The sequence below is a fragment of the Gavia stellata genome, chromosome 6 (assembly GCF_030936135.1).
Source record: "Gavia stellata isolate bGavSte3 chromosome 6, bGavSte3.hap2, whole genome shotgun sequence".
In the NCBI taxonomy this organism is placed as follows: Eukaryota; Metazoa; Chordata; class Aves; order Gaviiformes; family Gaviidae; genus Gavia; species Gavia stellata.
The window spans coordinates 23,634,129-23,646,737 of record NC_082599.1 but is presented as its reverse complement, the minus strand read 5'-3'; the positions used below and the strand labels follow the sequence as shown (position 1 = coordinate 23,646,737).

General features: G+C 38.1%; 1 protein-coding gene across 2 annotated transcripts in view; it reads right to left on the bottom strand.

Annotated features, from left to right (window-relative positions):
* Positions 1-12,609, bottom strand: part of MINDY3 (MINDY lysine 48 deubiquitinase 3) — a 63,509-nt gene that overhangs the window by 12,156 nt on the left and 38,744 nt on the right. The gene's annotated exons all lie outside the window — the stretch shown is intronic.

Sequence of the window (12,609 nt, the reverse complement as noted above, 5' to 3'; positions counted from 1 at the left end):
TTCAGAATATATTTAATTCAGATACAGATTACTAAGGAAATATTTAGTCATAAGATACAGGTTTGGACCTTAAATTAATGAAAATTTAAATAAAAAAGAAAAATTACATTAATTTGGCCATATTGCTGATAGTGACGTAAAACGATCAAGAAATATGTTAAAGATTACTCCACAAACTTCTACACAAATTTTATGTGAGTCTTTTCACACAGATGTTGTGGCACAAAAGCTACTTGGAGACTACATGTATTATGCGGAGATTTAGATTTATAGTATCGTTTTTTACATCTGAAAACACATATACATGTACCACTGAAATTTAGTTAGTGTACTACGCATACATTGAAACATAGAAAAACTATTTAGATAGAAAGCTGTGAGAGAATGTTTTGAAGTCCATTTCACAGATGGCAGAACACAAATTTGTTGTCTGCGTGAAAAAGTATGATTTCAATAGTAGCTACTGTAATGCTTTTATTTATCTGTGACTTTTAAAATCTCAAATACAATCATGCTTTCCAAAACATATGCAGAGAGGCACATGTCCGTCTCCTATTGTAAAACCAGCATAAACCATATCCCTCTAGTTTTATGCCAAAAACATTATTATAAAAAACCTGAAATTGATAAGTAGTTATTCATGAGAAATGAAAGGTGGTATAAAGGGTAAGAAACACACCTATTCAAGACACCATTTATTTTAAAAAGATACAAAGACTTGATGTTCAAATAGAACATGGAACTCCAAAATAGAGCTCCAAAAACTGCTTGCTAGGAGTACTTAAATCCTGCATTGCCTCTTGCAAATTTATGATCACCTATGTTGTTTTTCACATAGAAAGAAAAATGAAAAACTTGCTCAGAAGTAAACACTGCATTTCACAATAACCCCTCTATAGTTTTTCTTCCTGTCAAAGTGAAAATGTAACGTTACCTGCTACGCTATGAACAGTAAACGCAAACCCCCCAAAATAACAGCATTGACATTACTCCGAATAACATTAAACCCTGGGCAACATACTTTTGTTCATATTGTATTAAGTAAATTGATTTGTTACAAATCAAAAAGTTACCTTAAACTGTTTCATAAAGTATACATAATCTTTTTATTCCCAGTTCATTTCAACTTTGCTTTCTGAAGATGACTTAGATTTTCTTGAAAGAGAAAATCATGTTAACGTCCCCTCATCATACCTACATGTGCCAACAGTGAACTTTGGTCTGAACTGTACAACTCTGTATTACTTCATTTGAAGGAAGGCACAGAAAAGAAATCAGAAATTGTAGAATTAAAAGATGCATAGTGACCTACTGTTCTTTTACCACATTAAGAAAACTGCTTCAGGAAAAGAACAGAAACAAATCATACATTTGACCAGAATTCTACTCTTAACCAGTTTCTCTTAATAGCTGACTCCAAACCAGTCAAGAATTTTACGTATACACCTAATGGCATGCAGGATATACTTAAAAATTTTCCTGAATGAAAGTCTACTGCCTAGGACACACAAACAGGGATAACATGGAACACAACATACACTTAAAAATAACAGGCAACAGTTTTACTTTGAACACATCAATGATACAGCTATTACTGGCATAAGGTGCATACAGCAGGGGTTACAGTGCTCCCCTCATTTCCATGTACAGAAATTGTATTTCAGAATTGTATTATACAGAATTGTATTTCAGAATTGTATTATACAGAATTGTATTAGACAAAAAGTTGGGAGGAGACATCTGCCCTGTCTTCCAAGGCTCTAGATCACCAACACATTATACTTTCACTCCTAAGGGCTACTCCAATGCCACTTGAGCACAACGCTAACATCTACATTACTAAGCGATGCAGTGCATGGAAGGAAGGCTTGGGGTTCAATTTGCTGTGATGTATTAAGGGATATCCACATCACATCTTTACTGGCAATGAAGTTTGTGCCAAATGTCAGTCCTAGAAGCACACTATGCAGAAGCAGATCCAGCTGTTGTAAGCCCTTGTGTCCACACTGCAGGCGAGGTATTCTGAAAGGCCTCCCAGCATGCAACTTCAAGTGTTGGCTCCACCAGGAGAGAAACAGCTTTCAGCACATAATTGCATGCAGCAGGATTCCAAGTATAGACACAACACAAATTTGCACCAGGAAGAAGCTCTCCAACATGCTAAATCACTAATGTAGATGGATCTGATGAATCATGTCTGCTGGAATTCTCCTAGTTCCTGAGACACAATAGACTTATCAGGACTAAATTACTTCTGGCTCCAGCCTACTGCCTCTCTTGCAGCACAAGTGCCACCTTTCACTGTGACTGGACTGCAGAACCCATCTTTAGGTCAGAAGCAGGCCTGCCTGCAGATAAAGTAGAACTCCATGCTTCCCATACTACGTGACTTCTCCAATCACCCTGTACCCAAGTACTCCAAGTGAGAAAGCGTACAGAAGAAACTAATTTGGGAGAAGTCCCTTTGTCCTTCTAGTCTCTCCTAGTGAGAACAACTTGTAAATTGCTTTCTTAATATACCGGAAATATAAAACTTAGATTTTTATATTAATTCAGTATCATAATAATGAAATTTAAGGATCCATAAATATGACTAATTTGGAACAAAACCACTATTTAATGAAAAATATTCCAGTGTTTTTATAAATTAATGATATCTAGAACACTTACAGAAAATCAATACTTTGTGTATCTTCATGTTTATGTATGTTCTAAACTTTTTTTGAAGTACTTTGCAGATAAAGAGACCATACTGTTTTAATAACATCTACAGCTCAACACAATTAGTTTAATGATGCCAAACAATGTATGAAGATGTGCAGTTGTTGAGTATATACACTATTATAATGGGTAACACTTACGTGATTATATGAGGTAATGCAATCATCAGGCACAGTCAACATGGGTTCACAAAGGAAAAGTCCTGTTTAACTGATTTTATATACTTCTATGATAAGGTCACCTGCCTAGTGGATGAAGGGAAGGTGGTGGATGTAGTTTTTCTGGATTTTAGTAAAGCTTTTGATACTGTCCCTTACATCATCCTTCTGGACAAGTTGTCCAGCTGTGGGATGAGTGGGTTTACAGTGCACTGGGTGAACTGGCTGACGGGCAGAGCTCAAAGGGTTGTGGTGAATGGGGCTACATCTGGCTGGTCACCAGCGGTGTTCCTCAGGGCTCATTTCTAGGTCCAGTTCTGTTCAACATATTTATCAACAATCTGGATGCAGGAGTTGCATTCACCATTAGCAAGTTTGCTGATGATACCAAACTGGGAGGTGCTGTTGACTCTGTTGAGGGACAGGAGGCCTTGCAGAAGGATCTAGATAGATTGGATCATTGGGCTATGATTAGTGGGATGAAGTTTAACAAGTTGAAATGCTGGAGCTTGTCTAGTTTGGAGAAAAGGAGGCTAAGGGGCGACCTCATTGCTCTCTACAGCTTCCTGAGGAGGGGAAGTGGAGAGGGAAGTGCTGAGCTCTTCTCCCTGGTATCCAGTGATAGGACGCTGCACCAGGGGAGGTGCAGGCCGGACATTAGGAAGCATGTCGTTACTGAGAGGGTGGTCAAACACTGGAACAGGCTTCCTAGAGAGGTGGTCAATGCCCCAAGCCTGTCAGTGTTTAAGAGGCATTTGGACAATGCCCTTGATAACATGCTTTAGCTTGGTCAGTCCAGAATTGGTCAGACAGTTGGACTAGATGATTGTTGTAGGTCCCTTCCACCTGAAATAGTCTAGTCTATTCTATACATACACGCTAAAATTTGATAATATGTGACCAACTCTTAAATAACTTGGAATACTCCAGAATCGGAAAAGTTTCATTTTTGGGGGTGAGTATTACAAAACTTATTAAGAAGGAGTAGATTTCACTATCAGTGAATTACAGTACACTATTGCAATTAGTTCTCAGTTTAAAATATATGATGCCTTAGTATACTGAGCTTATTAACAACAAAATGTCAGTTTAAAATAGATGATGCCATAGTATATAGAGCTTATTAACAACAAAATTACCAGTGATTTCTATTTTCAGGATTTAACTCTAAAGAGGGGATATTTTTATGGTAGGTTCTTATTAAGGAATTAGCAGTTCCTGGACGCAGTGTAACACAGGAGAACTCTTAAAATTTCCATGGTTTGGAAGGATATCACCAAAGTAACTTCCAACTGCACAGACATACTATTTCAAATGCAAACTACAAAGTTCTACTTTGGTTTACGAGTATGCAGTTCTTTCCATAAAATCTTAAAGTAATCCAAGAAGAAAGACTATCATTTGCGTTGTCCTCCCTCCCGCCCAATTATCTTGTTAATATAGTACTTTTCACAGTTTCATGTGACGCAAAACAGATTTTAAAAAATAAGTCTCCTGCAACTACCAATAATTTTTTTTTGATAGTCCAATTGCAAATAGTGTGTATTTCTGTTGGCATTTTAATTTTCTAGATCCTTAGTTATTTCAGTGCATGTGTATGTGGGAAGAACTTAGAGAATAAGTTACTGAATGCATTACTCAACGCTGAAAATTCTCAATGTCTTTGAACTGAACTTTTAAATATGGTAAAGCCTCCCAATTACTACATGTTAATGCTTTTTATTCATTAAATGTGATTTACTGATGCTCTAAGGAAGTCATTTCAGGAAGAAACTTAGAAAAGTTACCTGCCTTGGAGGGATGACTAAAAAAAAACCCCCTCATATCTTCAAAATAATTCTAACCTTTCACTGAGACTGTTATCCTACACATAGTTCAAAATACAAGATTTTAATCCTGTATATTTAAATTCCATGCACCCCCTAACTTAGCATGTCATTCATTTCCAGTATCCAGAGAACTTTAAAAGTTCAACTAGTCCATATATTTGCATAAAGAAAAAAACCCCTAACATACTCCCTTCAGGCAGCAAAGCTGAGAACGTGACAAACAACTAACAAAAATGTACTTCAGCTGCCCAAGCTGATATTTCAATGTATGTGCCAAAATATATCCCCCACCCCAGCCTTATGAATTGTATTTTGATATATCTCATGCACTGAAAGTTCCATATACGGGAATCCCATCAACAGTTAACTATAATAATTATTTCCAATACTAAGTACAACATGTCCCAAAAATCATGTTTCACTTGTTGGCTCTTGTGATACACAAACAAGTCATTTTATATTACTTTGAAAAGTTATTCTCATCAGTAGTACCAGTTATTTTAAGGTCCCATGTTTACCCTCAGAGGCAAAAAATACTCTTCATAAATTTTAATGAAAACATTCCAGAAGTTGTCATTCTACAAATCAAAAGCAGAACATAATGGCTAAGCTACACTGACATCCTGGCTACGAATTTTTACAAAGATCCTGCCCTGAAAGACCTGTTGCCCTTGAAAATGAAATCTGTTCACATATGGACTGCTTTACAGTTCTACACTACCACTGTTGAGTGATACATGGAAGAATTACGTATTGCAGTACTAACTTTCTTCTTAAAAATTTGCCTAAAGACAATATAGAAACATTGATGATTTATCAATGATTTAACTTGCTATAATTTAATCAGATCTGGAAGAATGAAGCTTATTTAATCCAGTCTTGTATTACAGAGAAAAGTGTGTATTTTTCAGTGGTATAATCAGTGGCTTTCAAGACAGCAACTTCTCCAAAATGGTTTCCTAAGAAAACAAGATTGATGTGATCTCTGAAACCGATTCCCATCTCTCTAGCCAACTTCTGAATTCCATCGCCGAATTTCAATTTTATTTAACAGAGGGAATGGAGTTTCACGACTGATTGTTAAAATGGGAAGTCAGGCAGGGAGAGAATGTACAGGTTTGCGTGCCCACCGAGGGAAAGCAGAACCCTGCTGTGAATCGCTGCGTTCGGCAATAGGTAGACAACCATTCAAACACCACAGGCAGAAGCCCAGACTTGTGACTGCATGCCTGGCTGTTTCTGGGTGGACCAGTGCAGGAGACAAGTGGTATGTTACTATAGCAGGTATTGGCGTGTATGGGAGAGGGAGAAAGAGAGGTGCAAGACAGAGATGGAAAGAGTAAAAAAAAATTTAAGAAAGGGTCTAGGAGACAAGCTGCTAGAAGACAGGCTTCAGATGGTCTGCTCTTATGTAACATGCTTTGACTTAGAAGCGCTTCCATATGTAGTTTTAAATTAACACGACTTGAAGTAGTTGGACTGTTTCACTAACTACGCAGGGGAGCAACCTTAGATTTCTTCAAAGAACATTGCTTTATTGAGATTCACATCAGTCTTTCCCATTCAGAGATGGCAAAACATTTGGTGAAGGTACAGAAAATTCTGACAAATGCTGGTGAGTGAGGTGGCAGAAAGAAACCAGAAATCCAAAAATCATTTGGTAAAAGCATAGGTCCAATAAAAAGTAGAATAATGGGCTGACTCAGTATAGACTTTCACTTACCTCTTTACTCAGCTGAAGTGGATATTCGAAAAAAATTGCAGTTGATGTGGAAGGAACAGATTGCCGGGCAAACTAAGATGAAATTTTGATCCACCTAGGAGAGTGGAAAAGAGTCTACACATTCCTATCATTTATGCTGGAAAGGAACAGAAGTCCTCATCCAATGACAGCCATCCACAATCCAGTGTTGTGGAGATTTTTGAGTCTGGAGGGATCAGGTAGTTTAATCACAGGTCCTGGTCCAGATGTAATGGTGGGGACTCTGGTCAACTTACTGAGGTCCTGATAAGAAAACTGCCCAACCATGTCAAAAGCACTGGGGTCCCGTTCTGTTTTACTCTGAGTGGGACTCAAAGGACAAGTTAAACTGGGTGAAATACAACATCTGTCTCTTCAGCTACGCATGCCATCAGAAACACAACTAAGAAAGAAGTGGCAGTTTTTAACAGTATGGGAAGTAAAAAGATAAAACTCATCTATCCTAATACTGTGAGACTACCCAAGCAACACCTGATGCATGGTGTAGAGGCAAGAATGTCATTCACTTAATCTCACTGTGGAGCTGGTTCAAAGAGAAATTTGACTTTAAATGCCAGTAAGGTTTTTTTGGAGATTATCTTCTGAAAGAGAAAAGACACTTCATACAACCCTACTGAAGTACTATGTAACTGTATCATTGTTATTTGGATGCATAGGTCTTTCACACATGACCAGAATGCATTTCAAACTGGATAGTGCTCTAAAATAAGAATGTGAAGCTTCAGTTCCTCCTGTGGCTATAATCCATTTGCAACAAATCTCCAGATCCACAAGAGCCACATCCAAAGTCAATATCCGGGAGGACAGAGAAGGTTTCTTCTTCAAACGGTGAAGGGATCCTGCTACCAAAGCCAGAACTGATTAAATGCTCTTTACAGCCTAAGAAATAAGAACCCACATAACTGAGGGAGAATAGACTGAATGCAGCTTTATTTGAAGGCAAGGACCAGAAGTGTCATATGTAGCAGCACATAGACAAATAAGCTTATGCATCCTAAAGGAGTCAGATACCATTTTACTTGCAGAGACTGGCAAGGAAGTGAACCAAAGAATAAAATTTAACATAGACTGGCATCAGTTCACAAACAGGAAAGCTATCGTAACTACAGAAGTAAAAATAGGTTCAAAGTCTTGCAGTGATATAAAATTCAGTTCTTGATTCTCATTGAGATTGAGAAGACTAAACAGAACCTGGGCATTGCTTGAAATTAAATAACAGCTTTCTTGTAGGTCTTCCTAGGAGCTAATTATCAAATCAAGGAAAGAGGGAGAGTCCTTAAGATCTGAAACGGGAGGCTGTTATTACCATCATACAAAGAATTGAACAGGTATGGAAAGGCCATAGATCTTGTTTCCTCTTAGGCACGGCTGAATAGATGTTGAGATCACTGAGGTATGCAGTTACTGGTTCTAAAAATACCGACCAACATAGCATCTACTGTCAATTTAAGCACGCTGTTGTGAAGGGTCCCTGAAAAGGGCCACAGTTGGAGAATTACGCTGTGGCAACAAAGCCAATCAAATCCTAGAGCCCTCACCCGTAAAGTCCATACAAAAGCATTGGATGTTATTTGACATAAATGTAGTTTGAAAGACTACCAGTCTGGCTCTGAACAGAGACATGGCCAATGAAGACTAGTTCAAGACTCCCATTTGTGTTCAGGGACATGATCCGCACCAATAGTTTGGAAGTGCTGCTGCCCACAGTTGTTGCAGTGATGGAAGTATCCTCTACAGACTGCTTACAAATCTTTTCTTGTGCTGGCTGGTGGAATATGAGATTGCTCTGCAGCATATTATCTTCTATGAGATGAGGCATTAAAAAATGTCAAACACCTGGAGAATACCTACAGAATACTTGAAGGAGTAAAAGATTTTCCTGCTTGAGAGCTGTATATGGAGGAACTGAAGGAAAGGTCCTTGACTTAGCTGTCCCTATACAAGAGCTCTGCAGCCATGACTGTTTCCACTTCAGAATGGCAGGTGTCAAAAGATCATATACTTTATCCTCCTCAACCTTGAAGAGGGGCTTTGGGACTATCTGGGATTCAGAAAAAGCCAAGAGAAAATCCTTTCCTTGAACAAGAGAGGGAAAAGACACAAAAGGAAGCATGCCATCCTCAAGGTAGCAGAGTTCTTACCATGGGTCAGAAAATAAAATACAGACCTTGTAATTCAGACTGGCGAAAGGTGACACAGTTTATCTGAAAGTGTTCATCAAGGGGCAGAGGTGGTAGTGGAGGAGAAACATTCATGGTAAGCAATTTGTTTCAACAAGTTGGTTGAAAGGAAGCAAACTGGCTCTAGTTGCACTTTGCCTTGTGAATAAGAGTGAAAGGATTGCATTTACTCTACAGTACCTGCAGTACCTTGCTGGTACTGCAAATGGAAGAGAGTTCTCAATAGGGCAGAATGAAAAGCTACATATGGACAACTACTTCAAATCCTTTTTCACCTTCACTCATACTACCCAGACAGAAAAGGGAGCCTACTTGATCCAAGGGTGGGGCGAGGCTGTATAAGAAAAGCAGCACAAACCAAAGAGCAAGAATTAATAACAGAGAAATCTACAGTGAGCACACTGTCAGCCTATCCATCTGGAAGGCAGGGCTTTTAACATGCACTCAACTAAGTTATGGAAACCACATATGCTCCATTCCTGTGGGAGAGGATGGTTTAATGAGACAGCCAACAAAAAAGCCACAGCATTGCAGTTTTTCAAAAATAAGAGAAACTCAAACTACAGTGAATATATGTTTAACAGTTACATTGCCACAGATGTTGGTGTTTTAGTTCAAAGCATTACAAGAAGGCAACAATTCACTTATTGACACGTAAAAACATAAGAGCTTTTTCACTGTGTTCCCTGCTTTGAAGGACAGATTACAAGAGATTACTGTAAAACAATAAAGATTAGGTAGATAGTCTTTTTTTTATTCACAGTTACTAACTTGTTTTGCTCATCATCACAGAACAAAGTCTGTTTTTTGAAAGCAAAAATACATTACTGGAATCACAGACGAGGAGTCAGCAAATTTGAGTTTACTGGAATTCTTATCTAATTACTAAATTACATATTATTCTCCAGTCACAAGTTTAATCCGAAAAGGCAGCTGTTCAAATAACCTGTTGTCTGCCATATTTCTTCACTATGAGGCACTGGAACAGGTTGCCCAGAGAAGCTGTGGGTGTCCCAACCCTGGAAGTGTTCAAGACCAAGTTGGACAGGGCTTTGAGCAGCCTGGTCTAGTGGAAGGTATCCCTGCCCATGGCAGGGCGTTGGAACTAGATGATCTTTAAGGTCCCTTCCAATCCAAACCATTCTATCATTCTATGATATTCGGATATCTTTTCTTTTTTGGAGGACAGAATACACTGCTATACAAACACCAAACTTTATTCTTAAGAGGAACCAAACTGGAAGTGGGCAAGTTCCATGGTTTATGACTTCCAAAAACTTCACAATATAATTCACTCAAGATGAATGGTAGCTTCTATTATCATGCTACTTTTTTTCTACTTAAAAAAATACTATTGCTATATCTAATACTATTTCAGCCTATAGACATGAAAAGTTTATTATACCACCCGTGGTGAGCATTAACATATTAACTGTTTGGCAATTACAATAAGGGGGTGGGAAATGAACAAGTATGACAGAAACATTTGATAGCAGAGTTCAAAGCCAGTGAAGACGTACTGCAGAAATTCAGATCTTCCTAAATACAATTCTCACAGTACTGAAAGCTGCACTGAATGCTGGAAACCAGCTTCAAGTATTCAGTTTCCCACTTAAACTATATAATTATCTCTTGGGATGACGAAAACCCTCTGGTTTGCTTCAATCCAGAATGATGAAATGTTTTTGAAAATGGACCAGATTAATTATTTTATAACTCAAATATGACAAAAATGTTTCTAAAGGACAATTATGAGCCTGGTTAATGATTTGTGCTGGTTTTGGCTGGGATGGGGTTAACTTTCTTCATAGCAGCTAGTATGGGGCTGTGTTTTGGATTGTATGGGGCTGTGTTTTGGATTTGGGCTGGAAACAATGTTGATAAAGCAGGAATGTTTTAGTTACTGCTGAGCAGGGCTCACACAGCACCAAGGCCTTTTCTGCTTCTCACACCACCCCACCAGTGAGTGGGCTGGGGGTGCACGGGAAGTTGGGAGGGGACACAGCCGGGACAGCTGACCCCAACTGACCAAAGGGATATTCCATACCATGTGACATCATGCTCAGTATATAAAGCCGGGGGAGGAAGAAGGAAGGTGGGGACTTTTGGAGTAATGGCGTTTGTCTTCCCGAGCAACCGCTACGTGTGATAGAGCCCTGCTTTCCTGCAGATAGCTGAACACCTGCCTGCCGACGGGAAGTGGTGAATGAATTCCTTCTTTCGCTTTGCTTCTCCACGCGGTGTTTTTTGCTCTACCTATTAAACTGTCTTTATTTCAGCCCACGAGTTTTCTCACTTTTACTCTTCTGATTCTCTCCCTGACCCCACCTGGGGGGAGTGAGTGAGTGGCTGTGTGGTGCTTAGTTGCCAGCTGGGCTTAAACCACGACATGATTCTAACAGTAATATCTTACGGCTTTATGAAGTAATGAGCTCTATGAACTAATTAAGAAAACAATATATTGATAATGCCATATAGTCCACTGTTACTTTGTACTGTTAAGTAGTATTTTAGGGAATATTTATATGCACATGTATTGATACATGTATGGAGAAAATACTAAATATTCACAAACTTTACATATTTTCACATATTATAGAAACAGTATCATCTTTTATGTTCATATTTAAATTTGGTATTTCAGGTAGCTAATTCCAGTAGTAGCAAAATAGAGCAATTAGCTTCTATGAAAACCAGTATGTTTATTCCTTTAATTAATACAAAACCTGTGATATTTTTCTCCTTAAAGCTGTATTATACAGTAAAGCCCATCTCACACACACCAATTACATTTATTTTCTTAACTATGCAGAGGCAGTCACTGAAATTTTTTTCTAAGTACATCCACACTGTCTCAGTATTTCCATACCAACGTGTCCTTAACTTTTTAAAGTCCTAGATTGACAACTTTAGCACCCCTCTGTAACACAAAACAGTTATTTTTAAAGTGCATATATAAATGTATATGCATATAAAGATTCCCTAAACTATCAATTGGTAGACCAAAATGGCATTGGACTCCCTATAATACAAATTAAAATGAGAAAATACATTGATGTATTTCATACGCTTCTTAGGTAAAACAAACCAACACTGGAAAAAATGCACTTAAATACTGAAATGAGGTTACTTCAATTTTAGAAAAAAACAAATATATTTTTCAGATAGCTAATAAATGCGACTTCTAAGGGTTTACATAAGGGTGAAATAAAGACAGAAAATTAAGGTAATGTCTTAAATATTACTAAATGTGCTTCACCTCTGCTAGGAAGAATTAAAAGCTTCCTCCACCATAGACAGTCCCCTCCCCTCCCTTTTTTTGTATTTTTTTCCTCCTTTCTCATTTAGACTTTCAATTCATTCATTCACATATCCTAACCTGCAAGTAGAGCTGCCTTATCACAAGAGGTCAAAGATGTTATTCTGTACACAACAAAGTTCCTATCAGTATGAAAGGAGACAAAAAAGGAATTAAAAACTCATTTTTGAATGCTTCTCAAAAAGTGGTTAGAAATGGATTTCTAAGGGTATTTGTGATTGTACTTGTAAAGGACGAACTCAGACACTGTATACGGATTCACTCTAATGTTCCCAGGAATTCAACAGCTGTCACATGCATTAAGGTTCTGTGGATCAAACAACAGCTAAAACCCAAAGTGATTTCAACCAGGTTCCTGACATTTATAAAATTACCTAAAGTCTCCTGGAAACATACAGATTCTCCACACAAGTTCAGTCTGTCATGTCACACGTTAATTAGGCAGTTGGGGAGTTTTGCAAAAAGCAGAGTTTGGCATAAAGTCTCAGAACAAGACTACAACCATTACTATTTTAAAGAATATTTTTATTATTGAAGCATATGTTGTCATGTTGGCAGCCTTGTTTAGTGTTTCCAGTTCCCTGCATCTATCCCAGTAGGGTTTGGGAACATGGGAATAAAGCAGACTGAATAGAAAATT